The sequence below is a fragment of the Lissotriton vulgaris genome, chromosome 9, assembly GCF_964263255.1.
Source record: "Lissotriton vulgaris chromosome 9, aLisVul1.2, whole genome shotgun sequence".
NCBI lineage: Eukaryota > Metazoa > Chordata > Amphibia > Caudata > Salamandridae > Lissotriton > Lissotriton vulgaris.
The window spans coordinates 439,599,653-439,616,336 of NC_141697.1; positions in this window are offsets into that span (position 1 = coordinate 439,599,653).

A 16,684-nucleotide genomic window follows, 5' to 3' on the forward strand; every position below is an offset into this window, starting at 1 on the left:
TCGACGGAAGAACACAGAGAGTCCGTCTACCACCGTACAAGTCAGAGGCCACCGAAGTCATCTGCGGCGTCCCTCAAGGATCCTCGCTGAGCCCCACCCTCTTCAACGCAACCCAACACAACCTCAACATCATCTCCTACGCCGACGCCACCCAGCTGATCCTCTCCCTGACCAACGACCCCGCCGCTGCCAGAGCTAACCTTCACGAAGGGATGAAAGATGTAGCCGAGTGGATGACGACCAGCCGCCTGAAACTGAACTCAGACAAGACGGAAGTCCTCATCCTGGGCTCCTCGCCCTCCGCCTGGGACGACTCCTGGTGGCCCCCCGCCCTGGGCACCGCACCCAAACCGACAGACCACGCACGCAACCTGGGCTTCATCCTGGACTCCTCCCTCTCCATGACCAGACAAGTCAACGCCGTCTCCTCGTCGTGCTTCAACATTCTGCGCATGCTACGGAAGATCTTCCGGTGGATCCCCACCGAGACCAGGAAGACGGTCACCCAGGCCCTCGTCACCAGCCGACTGGACTACGGCAACGCCCTCTACGCCGGAACCACCGCCAAGCTCCAGAAGAGACTCCAGCGGATCCAGAACACCTCAGCCAGACTCATCCTCGACATCCCACGACACAGCCACATCTCCGGACATCTGAGAGACCTGCATTGGCTCCCCGTCAACAAAAGAATCACCTTCCGTCTCCTCACCCACGCACACAAAGCCCTACACGATCAAGGCCCGAGCTACCTCAACAACTGCATCAACTTCTACGCTCCCAAACGCCACCTCCGATCAGCCAGTCACGCCCTCGCCGCCGTCCCCCGCATCCGAAGAACGACAACAGGAGGAAGGTCCTTCTCCTACCTGGCCGCCAAGACCTGGAACTCCCTCCCTCCCGACCTGCGCCTGACCCAAGACCACCTCTCCTTCAGGAAGAAGCTCAAGACCTGGCTGTACGAGCAGTAGCAGCACCCCATCCCCCCCCCCCCCAAGCGCCTTGAGACCCTCCGGGTAAGTAGTGCGCTCTATAAATGTCTTTGATTTATTGATTGATCTCAAATTCCTGTCGTAAATAGAGAAAGGAATCATGTGTGACACAGAAGAGAATACTTCAAGGCACCATTTGTGAAGCCAGAGATGTCAAAACAATAAAGGAGCACCATACACATGAAATATGCAAAGTACCTCAGGGGCTGAAGAAGCGTTAAAGAGAGAGTGCCCCGCCTGTAGTGAAAATCAAGATGGCAGTCACAATAATCTTAGCGACGCAATCTGCTGGAAAAGAACTCTAGCTGCCACAAATGTGTCTCTAATGGTTAGATAACAGGCCAAGAGATGCATGCCATAATCTTTCCTTAACAGTTGCATTGCAGAAGCTGCAAATATTTCCTCAGTGGTTCCAATGCTGTATGGAGCCCCAAGACTAGGTGTACATCTTGAATGACATCCTAAAAATGCCACCTCTTGAAGCAGGTTCCTAGAACACAGAGCAAGATTACAGGAGTTGGATTCCAGGAGATGGAGCTAGGTTCCAGAAGCAGGATTCAAGAGATTAAACTGGATACCAAGAGAAGTTGCAGGATTCCAGGCAATGAAGCAAGTTTTCGGCAGCAAGTAAACAAAAGGGGAAACCCTAACTATAGTTACTGGAGCATTTGTGATGCAGTGAGTGACAGCCCTAGTCCATATCCTTTTATGTAGTGAAATGAAGATGGAGGAATAGGAAGTAAACCGAAAAGGACAAAAAGGTAGCCCTGATGGATTGGTTAGTCTTAATAATCAATAATGGAACGAGCCATCATGGATTGGGACGAATTACCTCACCCCGCCATGTGGCTCATGCAGAGAGAGAGAACACTATAAAGGTACGCACAGGGAAGAGTCAAGAAGCCCACTGAATGAAGGGAGGATTAGGTTAGTTCAAACGAAAAAAACATGTACTAGTCACTTTCCCAGAGGTGTTCAAGGAATGTATTTTCGAACTGAGGGGCATATTACCAACGTTTAGCGATATTTATCGCTAACGATGCTTAGCAACTAATTTTTTAACGCTAAGCATCGCCGGAAATTATTTCAGAGATAACTTGCTATTAGCAAGGTTTATCTCAGAAGTGATAAAAATCCTCGCGCTAACTGCCAATTGAGAGATTATCACTGGAAAACCAACGATAATCTCTCACAATTTGGCGTTAGCTTGATGATAGGGGCTCACAAACTTAGCCATGATATCCACCTTCCATAGGATATCATGGCTAAGTCAGGAAAATACCAGGTGTAAAAAAAAGCTGTGCTAACCACGGTTAACGCTGCTTTTTTATCACTAACAGGGTTAGTGAAATCCTTGATAATAGGAGAAATGTCGCTTAACAACATTTCTCCTATTATTTTTCTCTGGAACGCCCCCTTTGCATCTCATTAGAGATGCAAGGGGAAGCGTAGAGAAAAAGAGTGCTAACATGCGAATTTGTGTGTTAGCACCCTGTTGCTAATAGGGAGATAATTTTATCCCCGCTTTCTTGGCTTTTAAAGCCAAAAAAGCGGAGATAAATCCCTTGATAATCTGCCCCTGAGTGTTTTGCATGCTTCTGCCACCCGGCACATCTGGTTTCCAACCTGGGAACAAATTCCAATGTCCTCCTGCATCTTGCACCTGGGCAGAAATAAACAAGAGAGTGTCCAGAAGGGTCCAACCCATAAGTCAACACTAAGCACACCACAAGCAACAGAAACTGGTTTACAGAGCAGGACTGACGTGTTCGAGTTGTAATACTAAGTTGGACATCTTGCTAGGCCTGTGTTTGACTTTAAATAGTTAATGTGGATACTTTAAAAAAATATATTGAATTTTCTCCTTTCCCATGTTACCTAGGCAAACAAAATGGATCAGTCCATTTTTTGTTTTCAGGGCTACCTCGTCATTATTTTTAATAGAGGGACTCAATAGCTTTCTTGTTTTTGGGAGAATCTATGTAAGGCCTTATGAATTTAGCAAGCTGCTGCTTCTGTTATTATTTTGAGTCAAATGGCTGAACAGAGTGCAACAACCAAAATCTAGAACAGTATCTTCAATGTTACTGTAATTAAAGCTAAGATAATTAGGTGTCCTATTTCTTAATTAAGGAAATCATTGTGGAAAGCATTATCAGATAATCAGGGAGGTTTTTACCTTAGTGTTTTTCTTAGCTAAATTGGACCACTGTATGCACTTAATTTGGATATATGGTAAAAAGATTCTTCCATTTAAAATGAATATACTCTGTTCTTTTAAACGAATCTCCCCTTACTATGCAAAACCGCAAATATTACTTCAAGGTGTTACTTGGACAACAAATAAACCACAAGATCTTTTTCTTCTTTCTTACTTTTAACACAGAAACTGCTTTCCATCCGTGATGGCAATATTGTATCATCATGCTGAATTGTTAATTACAAAATGTATTGTATCCAACCTGCCTTTTAATGTTTACATGTATTTTAGTTCATCTTATGGGGGCTTTGATACACCCTGGTCTATACTGAATTCATAATTTGTATATAATAGTATTTTACGTTCTATCATTTCTTTTAACCTTTGCCGTACATTGTAAAGCTTCTAATTAGTTTGGATTATTTGTACATGTCAGAATCCCATTCAGTGGCCATTGAGCAATCAGTAGCCACTGGGCCCAACTGTGGGGGTTAAGGACTTTTACTTCTGATGTCAGTCTCAATCCAGAGCAAGTTGGCCAAGTACCCCATCAGTTCTTGACACTCAGTGGTAGCGCTAGCTGGGCAGTCTTCTTGTGGGGTTGGGGAGGTAGACACAGGCGGTGTAATAAGGCTCACCACTCAAAATATATTCAGTAGCATCAATAAATTATTGTCCAGTCAAATACTTGCTTTTATGAACCAACACAAAGTAAAATATGGCATTCACAAACAAAAACACACAGTTCCCTGAGGTCAGGGCTACTCTGGTTTGACAGGTGAGTTCATAACTCCCTCTTCCCTCTTGCAAGCAGTAGTGGTAATTCTCCATTTCACTAAAGGTGACATTTAGGTTAAGCTCCACTAGAAGTCTGAGTCTAAGGTGTCCCACTACAATGTGTTCCAGTGATGAAAAACAACATGGTAGACAGGTTCCCCTGGGGCCATCTGCCATGTAAATCAGTCTTACTCGCACCAGCAAAACAAACATGACTGGACTCTCTAAGCGCACCCTTCACAGGTGCTGAAGCAGCAACAGCTTTCCCCAGTAATTTCCTCACACTTGGCTCAGCAGGTGCAGTCGTCAGCTGTCCTTGAATTCCTTATGTGTCAACTTGCATAGGCAGCAGTTAGTTTTCTGGAGTTTGTTCCATGCAATTCTGCGGGGGCAGCGACCGAGTGGTCCTTAATGCTCCTCTGATGCTGGTAAGTGTCTTTGGATATCCCTCACAGATGGGGTTGGAGGATTTGATGCCCTGATACTGGTTCTCAGTTGGGCTTGGGCCCACACAGATCACTACAGCAGCCTCTTCCTCTTGACCAGACCATGTCTTTTACAGGTGGCCTCAACGAGCATATGGGGCCTCCATCCTCACTGTACATGGATCTGTAGCCTTATCGGCACAGCAGCAATCTTCATAGTGGCCCCACCTGGCATACAGGGCTACCAACTTCACTCCGCACTCAGGCTATGGCTTGATCAGTACTGCAGTAATCATAACAATGGCTTCTTTCCATACACGGACTAAAACCCAATCGGTGCGAAAGCTATTCTCTTAACACTTCGCTTCAGAGATCCAGCACCAGAATCTATCACTGGAGTTTTCTTCCTCCAGTGCTCTCCTCGCTTTCACACAGTACACTGGACTTGGCAGGCAGGCACAGGTGCTCCAGAGGTACTTTATCTCTGAATCCCTGGGTAATGTGCCCTCAAACAGCTGGGAAACTGGAAGGCCTTATCCTCCAGCCCTGGTCACAGGCAATAGGTCATGTAGAGTTTTTCTTCCTCACACAGCTTGATTGGGTACTTGACTGTTGACAATTTGTAAGGCTTCAAGCTCCCCTTCTTATAGTCAATTTCCAGATTCCAAATGTGATTTACAATCTGACTCTTTAACGTTTATGTTGGGGTCTGCTTCTTTTTTAATCTACCCTCTTCTCCGCCTGCCCTTCCTCCAGAAAGTAGTCTGTCACAGCAGGAGCGACTTCAAATCTGATAGCCCCACAACACAGGTCATGGGAGTGACTAGAGGTTCACACTTGACTGTCAGCCACAATCATATGTGTATCAAAAGGTTACCCCAGGGCTTCAACACTCCTCTTTATAATTCTTTTATCAACCCCATCTTCTTCCTGAATTGTGCCCAGGCCCCTTCCTAGTGATCTCTCTGCGAATCAAAGAATACCCTCTGAAGTATACTGAGGAGCGTGGATCTACTTTTCTCCAGTGTGTTTCACCCAGCTCACATGAATGCAGTCATACACAGATATGTCTATGGGGATTCCTCTGTTAGCCCTCCCAAAATGGAACCCATAATCTTTCATGTAGTGTACCATTCACAGGCACACATACACCCAGCACATGCATACAATATACATGCACTACATTCTCCCTGTCCATTTGCAGGTACACAAACATCCAGGACATCTATAACACACACACACACACACACACACTGCCCAGCTCTACACACCAATCTGAGGTAGGCCAATGGTGAGTTAAACCCACAACAGTGGAGCTTTAAATGAGTGAGCCTGTAGGTCCACTTCAAAGACACTAGTTAAAAAGTACCTGTCCACTCCTACTGATCACTGCACGATATGATGCCACCCTGCACTCCTGATGCTTAACTCCCGGCCTCATTACAGTTGTTGGCATTCAGGGCAGGGGTACATGTGCATCACCATTTGAGGGACTTTTCCATCCCAAAGGTATACATTTCACTTTCTTTATTGAAAGTGTTAATGTATACAGGAAACTAATGAAAACATGATATTTGTTTTATATTGAATTATTAACTAATTTACAAGAACATACTATCACATGTATTACCTCTTGCCATACACAGGATTGTGTTGTAATAGTGTTTTAACAACCACTAAAAGAATGCGGAATCCAGTTCACCAAAATATTCACTCATTTCATGTAGCTTTCATTCTTTGCACTTCATCTTCTCAAGAACTGGAAATCAATAAAGTGCAATCCTTGGTACTTTGTGAATAAACTTGATGTGCTCATTTTTAAACGTTTTAACCACCATGGTTTAACAATTGTTATTGTATATTGTACTTTATGATGTGCTCTTTTATGATCCATTACCTGTGATTGAATAAAGATAGAATTGATTTTAATTATATTGTAATTCTTTGTTAATTTGTATTTATAATAACTGTGTACACAATGTTTAGAAACTATGGTGTAAAAGGGTTCCCATTCCTGTTCTCTGATAACTCTGGCCATGTAATATATATGTTAGACATGCTACAGCACAATGAATAAACAAGAGGCTTGTAATCAATCCTATTCAAATATGATGACTACAATCTCTTGACTACAGACTATACAAAACTCAGTGGCTAAACTAATCCTCGACCTCACCAAACGGACCCACATCACCCAACACCTGAATAAACTTCACTGGCTCCCCATCCACAAGAAATCTTAGCTCAAGATACTGACCCATGCCAACAACGCCCCGCACAACCAAGAGCCAGCATACATCAACCATCGCCTGAGCTTCCACCCACTCTCCAAGAACCTGAGCTCCACCTCCCTCTCCCTCGCTCACACTCCCCACATCTGCCGAAGCAACAGTGGAGTTTTAATGGTATGGCGTGACAAAACAGTTCTTGCCAGACAATTAAGTGAGCATCACTAGAGAGGGGCTTTGGATCCGCCCACAAGTTGGGAGCCAGGATTACATGTTTTGGATGGGCAGAAGTTATGTGCTTTCACAAAAAAAGTGCTGGTACTCCCTGCAGCCATGATCATTTGCTTTATTTATCAAGCTGCCTAGGCTTGAACTTTTAGGGGCACGCACATGACAGTAGAATACTATTAAAGTGTCTTAGATAATTAAATAATTTGTGTTGTTTTTCTCTGGCAGCAGCAGAGATGGGAGGAGGGCAGTCAATAACCTTCATGAATTGTAGGTCTGGCCTGACAGTGCAACTGTCACCTGACATTTTACCGTAAACCAATATCAATCTATAGTTCTTTGCTTCCACAAAAATACATATATATTCCCATGCTATTTACTTGTGATGATTCACATTACAATACAAGATTTCTTTAAATCCAGGCCTATTGACATTGCCAATGCTTTAGTAACCTGGCAAAATGACCACCAGATGACATTTAGACACTGACAGACAGACTGCAGAGACACTGGCCATCTTTTATTTCCTTCATGCTACCTTTGATGATAGGGTACCTGTCCAATGGGGTTATCCAACTTGAATCCTTACCGCCATTTCCAACTTTTCATCTATTTAGAACCATTTCCTCGATAGTTTTCTTTTCTACTATCTCCTCCTAAATGGTACTTGCACTAATTTACCAGAACCCCCCACCATATTCAATCACTTCTAATGCTGAACACTCCTCTACTTTCACAAGCATATAATCAATCATATTAAATGCAATGTTTCATTTACAAACAACTGTTGGCACCCTTTACCACACTCTCTAGGCCATGTCCATGCAGACCAAAAATAATGGTGCAGTACCTTTAAAGCCCAGCTACTCAAAATACATACCTATTAGTGTTCTGACTGTCTGCAATAGCACCTAAAATCGTTACAGTAGGGTTGCCATCATTAGACAGACAATGGTAAGGCAATAATTCATATTCACAAGAATTTCTTTATTGTACACTAATGAAGCGTTGGACTCATGCAAATGTTTGAAAAAATAGCCTGGTCTTTTTCTTCTTTAAACACACAGCCAACACGCTTTGTTCCTCTCTAGTAACTTCTTAATAACAACACAATCCTTATATCGGGCATGAATGAATTCCAGTAGTTGATAAATGTAGTGGAAAATAATACTTCATCTACTGGTCATTTTCTCTCTGGAATACAATTAGGCATTCCACCCAATAGATTTTTTTCTCAGAACTCATAGTAAGTAGGAGTAATATTCAATGTTTAGTATAATATTACCATATTGCACAACCTGAAAAATCATATTGTACTATTTTCTAGAGAGATTGTTCCTCTTGTTGATCTACTGCAATTGAGCTATGTAGTTCTGATGGATGCTTCTAACCGCAGATTCCTCACCATTAGACTATTCCCGGGCATCAGAATGGATACAGATTTTCAACAGCAGGTGCTCTCATGTGCCAGCTGGTGGTGCTATCAGACTCTCAAAGGCCTGTAGCTGGATTGAAAGTTGTGGCACAAATGCACCCTGATGTACCCAAAGGCAATCAGGGAGCAGGTAGTTCATGCTGAACATTTGAAGAGGTCGCTCTTGAGACAGAGATCCTTATCCCGCTCCAAGTTGCAGACCGTTCCTACTCCAAATCATGGGGCTGTTCCTGTACCAAGTCTCCCAGTCTTTGGGTAAGTCCAAGTAAACGTTGTGCCATACGTGCGTGAGTGCCTGTTGCAACTTCTGAGCTGGCCAGAAGCTGCACACCTGGCAATCCAGGAGACTGACACTGTTGACCTTCTCTTCTCTCAGATACCGTTCTGAGGCAGATCCTGGTGCACCTTGAGTTTGTTTGCCCCCGTAACATCATAGCAGAAAGAGGACATTATGGTGGATAGGGTGCGGATCTTGAAGTTGATGCCATCTTCCTCTGGAACAACCTGGGCGCCATGAGATCTATGCCATGCTGTGAAATCACTAAAGCACAGCCTCCTCATTGGATGATCCATAGGCTCTCCTTCAACATCAGTACTATAGGAGCCTAGCATCCCTGTTTATCTTGATTTAGACGCAGTTCAAGGGTTTCGGAATGTACTACACAATGATGACGAGGATGAGAAGGTGGCCACTGTGCTCTCACTTCACTATGCTGGTGCTGGATTGTACATGGACTTATGAAATGCTAGTGAGTGGGACATGTAGCTGTAGTGCGCGTTCTAGTGTTGCGCATCACGTAGGTGGTGTGACGTGCTGGCGGCCATGTTGGGCTGCGCGCGCATCGCGGCAGAGAAGCGCGAGAACCGGCACGAGCAAGACAGGCTCAGCGCTCTTTAGGGAAAATATAAATAAATAAGCATTAACCTACACTGTGGCTCCAGCGCATTCATTGGGGGACAGACCAACATTACAATGGCGACGATGGTGGGATAGCAGACCCCCCACCCCCCACACAGCACCGAGGGAAACAGCAGTGCCAAGCAGGACCACAGAGCCAGTCACCCAGAGGAACAAGGGGCCAGGACAAGACAACGCAACCCCACACAAGCACCCTAAAGAGCGTGGCAGAGCCCCTAGGAGCTCAGAAGAGCAAGACAGCCAACCTACAGTGAGTAGACCGGCCGGAACCGCGACATAAAGCATGCCAAAGCACGCCACGACCCACAGGACAAGGGGGACCGCGCTGGATACCTCACAAAAGCGGGAGGGGGCTGAGGCAGGTAGTCCCCAACCCCAAGGGAGCAAGGAAGAGCAAGACAACACGCCAGGAAGCCCGAGAGGCCAAGGAAGTTTGCAGCTGACGGCCAAGAGTGAGAAGATGAGCGTGCAAGCCGGATACGCAATGGCGCCGGTTCAGTTCCTACCCAGACCCGGAGAACCACTCATGAAATGGGAGGACTGGAAGGAATACATTGACAATTTCATCGGAGTCCTAGAGGACGAAAACGAAGAACAATTTAAACCCACTAGAAAAAAACGCATCTTGCTATTGAACCTAGGCCAAGAAGGCCTGAGGATCTACAAAAGTCTAGTTCCAAAACAGAGAGCGGCCACAGACGATGACGTGTATGCCCACGCGATTGAAGACTTAAATGAACATTTCAGACCGGCGGTATGTGTCTCAGTGGACAGATTCAACTTCCAACAGAGGAAGCAACAGCCAGGAGAGACGGTGGAAGAATACGTGGCGGCACTGAAGAAGCTGGCGTCCTCTTGCAGGTATGCCAACTGGGAGGAAGAGTTCATAAAAGACCAGGTGGTGATGCACACCACGTGCACGGCAGTGCAGGACAAATTATGGGCTAGCGGGGATACTACGCTCAAGGAGGTGCTAGTCATCGTCAAAAGAGCTGAACTTGCGCGCCGTTGTGCAGTGGCAACAAGGAAGGAAACAGCGCCTAGTGTCATGGTGAACAAAGTGGACAATGAGGAGCCCCGCAGAGACTACCAGAACAGGAAATCGTCAGAGAAGGGTCAGGGCAAATGGCAAGGCAACACAGGCCGCCCTGGAAAACAAGCGGGAAACAACAGGAGGCCATGTTACAGATGCGGGAGCTGGTCGCACGAGGCGCACGACAGGAAGTGCCCAGCATTTCGCGCCAAATGCATGTATTGCGGAATAATCGGCCATTACGAGAAGGTATGTCGGAAAAAGTCCTCCAAAGGCACCGTGAGGTACGTAGGTCAAGAAGGCGAAGAACAAGAAGACGGAACCGAGGAGGAGGTTGTAACGGTACTCTGCATCTATGACGAGATATTGAGTGTGGAGGGCCAAGTTCTGGGTGTTGATGGCAAAAGGACAATGAAACCGGTCCTGGAGATGTCGATAGGAGGAATTACGATCCAGGTGGTGGCAGACACTGGCTCACCCTACACCATTGTCCAGAGAGCGGTATGGGAGGAGAAGTTTGCACCACAGCTGGGCCCTGAACTTGAGAAACTGGACATCCGCCCAGTCACATACAACGGGGACCGCATACCAATGGCGGGATTCAGGCCATTAAACTTTGAATTCAGAGGCCGGTCCGCCTACTGCAAACTCTACGTGTCAGAAAAGGGCCCCTCAGTCCTAGGATGGCTCGACCAGGGCGACTTAGGCATCAAGCTGGATCCGGGAGGTAAAGAGCAAATTCTACTGACGGAACCGGACGCATGGCCAGACCTCAACAAATGGATGAGCGATTATCCCAAAGTTTTCGGGGGCACGGTGGGAAGATTGGAGAAGTTTGCACACAAAATCATTCTTAAAGAGGGTGCGGTGCCGGTGGCCCACAAAGTGAGGAACGTCCCTTTGGCAGTGAGGGAAGAAGTGAAGAATGAACTGCAGGAATTAGAGAGAAAAGGGATCATCGAGCTCATCGCGTGTGCTGAGTGGCTGGCGCCAGTGGAGGTGGTTAAGAAACCCAGCGGCAAGGTCCGGCTGTGTGTCGACCTGCGCGAACTGAACAAGAACATAGTGGTAGAGACATTCCCCTTACCCAGAATAGAGGAGATGTTGGCCAGCACCAGGGGGATCAAATGGTACTCCACCATAAACTTGACCTCAGCCTACCACCAGGTTGCCCTACACCCAGAGAGCCGCAACCTCACCTCATTCATCACCCCATTCGGGTGTTATCAGTTCCGCTGCATGCCGTTTGGGCTTGCCTCGGCGGCAGCCGTATTCCAGAAACTGATGCATCAATTGTTCAAGGACACATCCGGCTTCCAATACTTCCAGGACGACATTCTGGTGATGGGACGAGACAGACCCGACCATGACAAGAAACTCGGAAATGTACTAAGGATCCTAGAGAGTAAGGGCCTCACAGCAGAATGGACCAAGTGCCGGATTGGAATGGAGTCGGTGACCTACCTAGGACATGAAATAGGAGTGCGAGGAGTAACTCCAAAGGCAGAGAATGTGAAGGCGATCTGTGAGGCACCCCCACCGTCCAACAAGGAAGAAGTAAGATCATTTATTGGAATGGCGGAGTACTATGGCAAATTTGTACAGCACTTCGCCTCCAAGACCCACCACATGAGGTTACTCACAAGAGAAAACACTGAATTTCACTGGTCAAAGGAAGCACAAGAGGAGTTTGATATCATCAAGAAGGAAGTGGCAGGAGCAATACCCCTTCAAGGGTACGACCCCCAAGGGAGAACTGTGCTGACCACCAACGCCAGTGATAAGGGGCTTGGAGCGGTCCTCATGCAAGACCGAGGGCAAGGAAGATTGGAAACACTAAGCTTTGCATCCCGCACATTGAGTGACACAGAAAAAAAGTACAGCGTGATCGAAAAGGAAATGCTGGCAGTGGTGTGGGCCACGACTAGGTTCAGACAGTTCCTATGGGGCACAAGGTTCCAATTGAGGACGGACCACAAGCCCCTACTGAAAGTGCTAACATCGAGTGGACATGCCGACGCAATGCCTAGGATCTCCAAAATGACGCTGAAACTGCTTGAATTTAGGTACGACGTGGAGTATATTCCAGGGAGCAAGAACAGAGTGGCAGACTATTTAAGCAGAGCAGCAGCCATGGAGCCGAGCGAGGAAGACAAAGCGGGAACAGAAGAATGGATAGCACTCACAGAAGACCAAGAAACGACCATCAGTCATCAGGATTGGAAACAGGCGTACGAGGAAGACCAGGTGCTAGAAGAAGTGAAATCACACGTCACCAAAGGATGGCCTGACAAGAAGCAGACCCGTATTTTGAAGTCAGGGAAGAACTGTCCATAGACGACCAAGGTGTATTTGTGTATAGGGGAGAGAAAGTCATACCCCCAACCAACATCATCCCCAAACTACTGGACATACTCCATAAAGGACACCTGGGGATCGGTAAGCTTAAATTGAGGGCCAAGCAAAACTACTGGTGGCCAGGAATGGAGGTAAGGGCCCGAGAGACATGTCAGGGAGTGTCCACTGTGTCAAGGCGCAGATAAGACACTCAAACCACTGCGTCCGGCACTGGGCAAGTTCGACCCCCCGAGAAATCCATATGAGGAACTGTCCATAGACATTCTAGGCCCGATCTTAGAGGTGCATGGAGTCCAGAAATACATCTGTGTCCTAGTGGATCGATATTCAAAGTGGCCGGAATTGAGGATAGACGAAGCGATGGACACAGAGACTATTGTAAAGTTCCTGGCCGACACGTTTGTAAGGGAAGGCATCCCAAAATCCATCCTCAGCGACAATGGCCCCCAATTCAGATCAGAAAAGTGGTCCCAATTCACGCAAAGGAATGGAATCATAGCGAAGCACACTTCCATCTACCACCCGGCCGGGAACGGTTTGGTGGAGACTTTCAACAGAGTGGTGATGGGGTCGGTTCAAGCTGCCATCTCAGACAACAAGGACTGGGAAAAGGAGATATGGCACATGGTGTGGGCGTATAGGATCACCCCCACAGGGTTACAGCCCATTCCAGATACTGAGAGGCCGCGAACCATTCACCCAAGACAATCGGGTATGGAAAGAGAAAACAATCATGAGCGAGTGGTCCCCAGCAGTGGTGCGAACCAACTTGGAGAAAGCCCAAACCATTTACACCAAACATTACGACAAACAAAGAAACGTGAAGCATACTGGATTGGAGAAAGGGGAATGGGTGCGAGTAAAGCTGGCCACGCTACAAAGGAAAGGAGAGAGCAAATACAGCAAGCCCATGCAGGTGAAGGAAGTAATGGGCAGAGCGGCCTTGCTGAGCGACGGAAATGTGTGGTCGCAGGACCGCATGGCGAGATGCAATAAGATTCTATGCTGGAACAATGGTGGAACAGAAGGAGGAGAAGAGGAAAGAGGAACCGTCCAACAAGAACATCGGGAGGAAGAACCTGATGTAAGAAGAGAACAACAAAAGGCAAAGACTGGCGAAGCCGACCAGGAGCAGGTGGTCGGAGAGGACCTGAGTGGAGGAGATGCGAGCGCGGCTGCGCTAGGAAGTGGAGACAAAAGCGAAGGAGTGTCCGCCACTACCCCGGTAAGACTGACCAGGAGGGGTAGAGCGGTGGTCAAGCCAGCAAGATTCAGAGACTATGACATGAGTGGCGAACTGTAAGTTAAATTGGTTGGGATTGGAAAAAGGGGAGATATATAGTGCGCGTTCTAGTGTTGCACGTCACGTAGGTGACGTGACGTGCTGGCGGCCATGTTGGGCTGCGCGCGCATCGCGGCAGAGAAGCGCGAGAGCCGGCACGAGCAAGACAGGCTCGGCGCTCTTTAGGGAAAATATAAATAAATAAGCATTAACCTACACTGTTGCTCCAGCGCATTCATTGGGGGACAGACCAACATTACAGTAGCGTCCTCCCTAGCCCAGGTACATATAAATGATCACACCACACTCGGAGCTCGTTATTACATGTCTTTATTCTCCAGAGTGTAACCTTTAACTGCCCATACTTCTTCATGAATTTTCTTAACCACACCCAATCACTTGTGTCACTATTCTGCGGAGTCTGTCAGGGATCCAAGGGGTCCCACTATCTCTAACATACACAACACTACAGGACACTTCTACTGAAAGTGAATTAGAATCTCCACTAGATCCGCCCACAGAGGAAAATGCTTTTTGCGGTGGTTGTCCGCATGCCAGCTGATTTAAAAATACCAAAGGTTGAAACAAAAACAAATTTGTGAACAGACATATTACTGCCTGAGACTGCCTTATCAGAGCCCTTGCTGCTTTTCAGTGAGATCATAAAATAACCTTTCATGACTGCTTGGGCGAAGATGTGCTCTGCTCCCCTAGTAGTTTGTCCAGTGACCAGACGGTATAAGCCAGCCCTCATGACCTGAGATTTCTCACTTAAATTCCAGCCGCAGAAAGCTTAGTTGTTCAGGTGTCCAAGACCAAGATCAATCTGACCACACACCTTTCAAGCGTTAAATGAGGTCTCTACATTTTATGTGCATGCTCTTTCAGCCATGACCAGTGAGATCTTGCCGGTTCTCCCTGAAAAATGTGTTCAGTCTTTACCCAAACATTTCAATAAAGGCTGGAAGATTCCACGTATGTGTTGAGAGCTAACTTTGACACAACAGGCTGTGTGGACCATGCCATAGGCAAAAGTGTTGTGAACAGGTATCTATGATGCATGCACTACTGGGTTTCACAGTAATGTTTAGGCATCCCTATCGCACAAACCCTTCAATTGAGCCAGACTTTGGAAAAAAAATGCAGACTCCGCACTAGGGCATTTACAATACAGCCATGTATGATTTGCTTTCCCCATCTCACCATTTTCACCCAGTACCAGAAATTCAGAGGCCATTCAGGGGGTCAAGCCTAGCGACAGTGGCAGCCCTTGCAATCAGTTCAGCAACCTTCCCAGACTTTTCATAGCTTAGGAGTAAGAGGTGCTGGCCGGGGTTGCAAATGACACCAAGGACAGCAATCTTCCATCTCCTCCTCACCCAGCGCAACAACTTCCAAGCCGCTTTGATTTTCCTTAGACGGGACAATGCACAACCGGAAATGGTCAGTATGTGATTTTTTCTACCTACCGGGAAATTAATCACTTCTGTGAGAAATTGGGGCATTAGTTGAGGGGGGTGAGTACCCACGTCAAATAATAACCACAATCCCTGTCTGGGTGAATCCTTAAAGTCTATATATTACCCTGAGCTTAACTCCATGGTAGCAATGGCACAGATCGGACAGATTTAACTTACAGACCATGTGTTAAGTGTGACGTATTTATGAAGGACTAAAACAGTAATAAAGTCAAAATTCAATAAAATCTCAAAACAAATAAGCAAAATAGAGGATATTTTGATAAACAAAAGGACACTGAGATGACAAAATTGCAATAAGGGGCACCAGGAGATGAATTTCTTACGATTTCAGTAGAAATTGTGCCAAGAGCACAAAGAGCCAATGGTCGCGGTAGAACAGGACCTAAGTGCAATTTGATGCTGACCAGCATGGAGTATTCGTCAGATACACCAACCAGGTTTGTCCTGGGATAAAGATACTACCTTCTGTCTTTAGTGCTCTAGGCCTAAGTCCACCACAGGAGTACACTTCTAAAGCCCCCAGGACTTCAAGATAGGCACGTAGAGACTCACAGAGAGTAATGCAGAGGCCAGAGCAGGGCCATGCCAGGTCCAGCTGTCTCTGGTCAACTAGAGAAATGCAGGAAAAGGCCTCTTGTGTCTTGTTGTGTACCTACAGCTTCAACAGGAGGTCAGCCTTATAACACTTCTTTGTCCTGGGTACTAGATGGACAGCCGGTCCATTCTTTGGGGCTCTTCTTAGATCACCAACCGCAGGTACAGTCCTCATCAGTTCTTCCCCAGGTATAGAAGTGATCTGAAGTAGGTGCCTGGGGGTGCTACATTTATGCCAAGCACATACTAGTGAGCAGGAATGCCCAAGTCAATGGGATAAGGGATCCTAGGGCTAATCTTACCCACTTTGGTGATTTTCAAGATGTGCACTGTATGGCCACAGTAAACGTGGGCTCTGAGGTCTAGGGGTGTTGGGGGGGAGTCTCCAATAGTAATCCTGGTGTCTTCAGAACATCTAAAGCAGGGGTCCCCAAACCGGTCCTTTAGGGCCGGATCCATGCCAGATTTTTAAAATTACTACATGCATCTCAATGGGGATATCCCAAAAATCTGGCATGGATCCGGCCCTCCAGGACCGGTTTGGAGACCACTGATCTAAAGTATACAAAGAATGATGACTGGAATGCTTGATTTAATCTCAGCAACTGGTTATTACTCAGGCTGAATCCTAATCATTGTTATTTTGCACATAATGTCACCTGGCTGGAGTGTTCCCATGAGGAGCAGGGCCAAACTGATATGCATATGGCTGGGTCCAAACTGAGGTGGCATGGT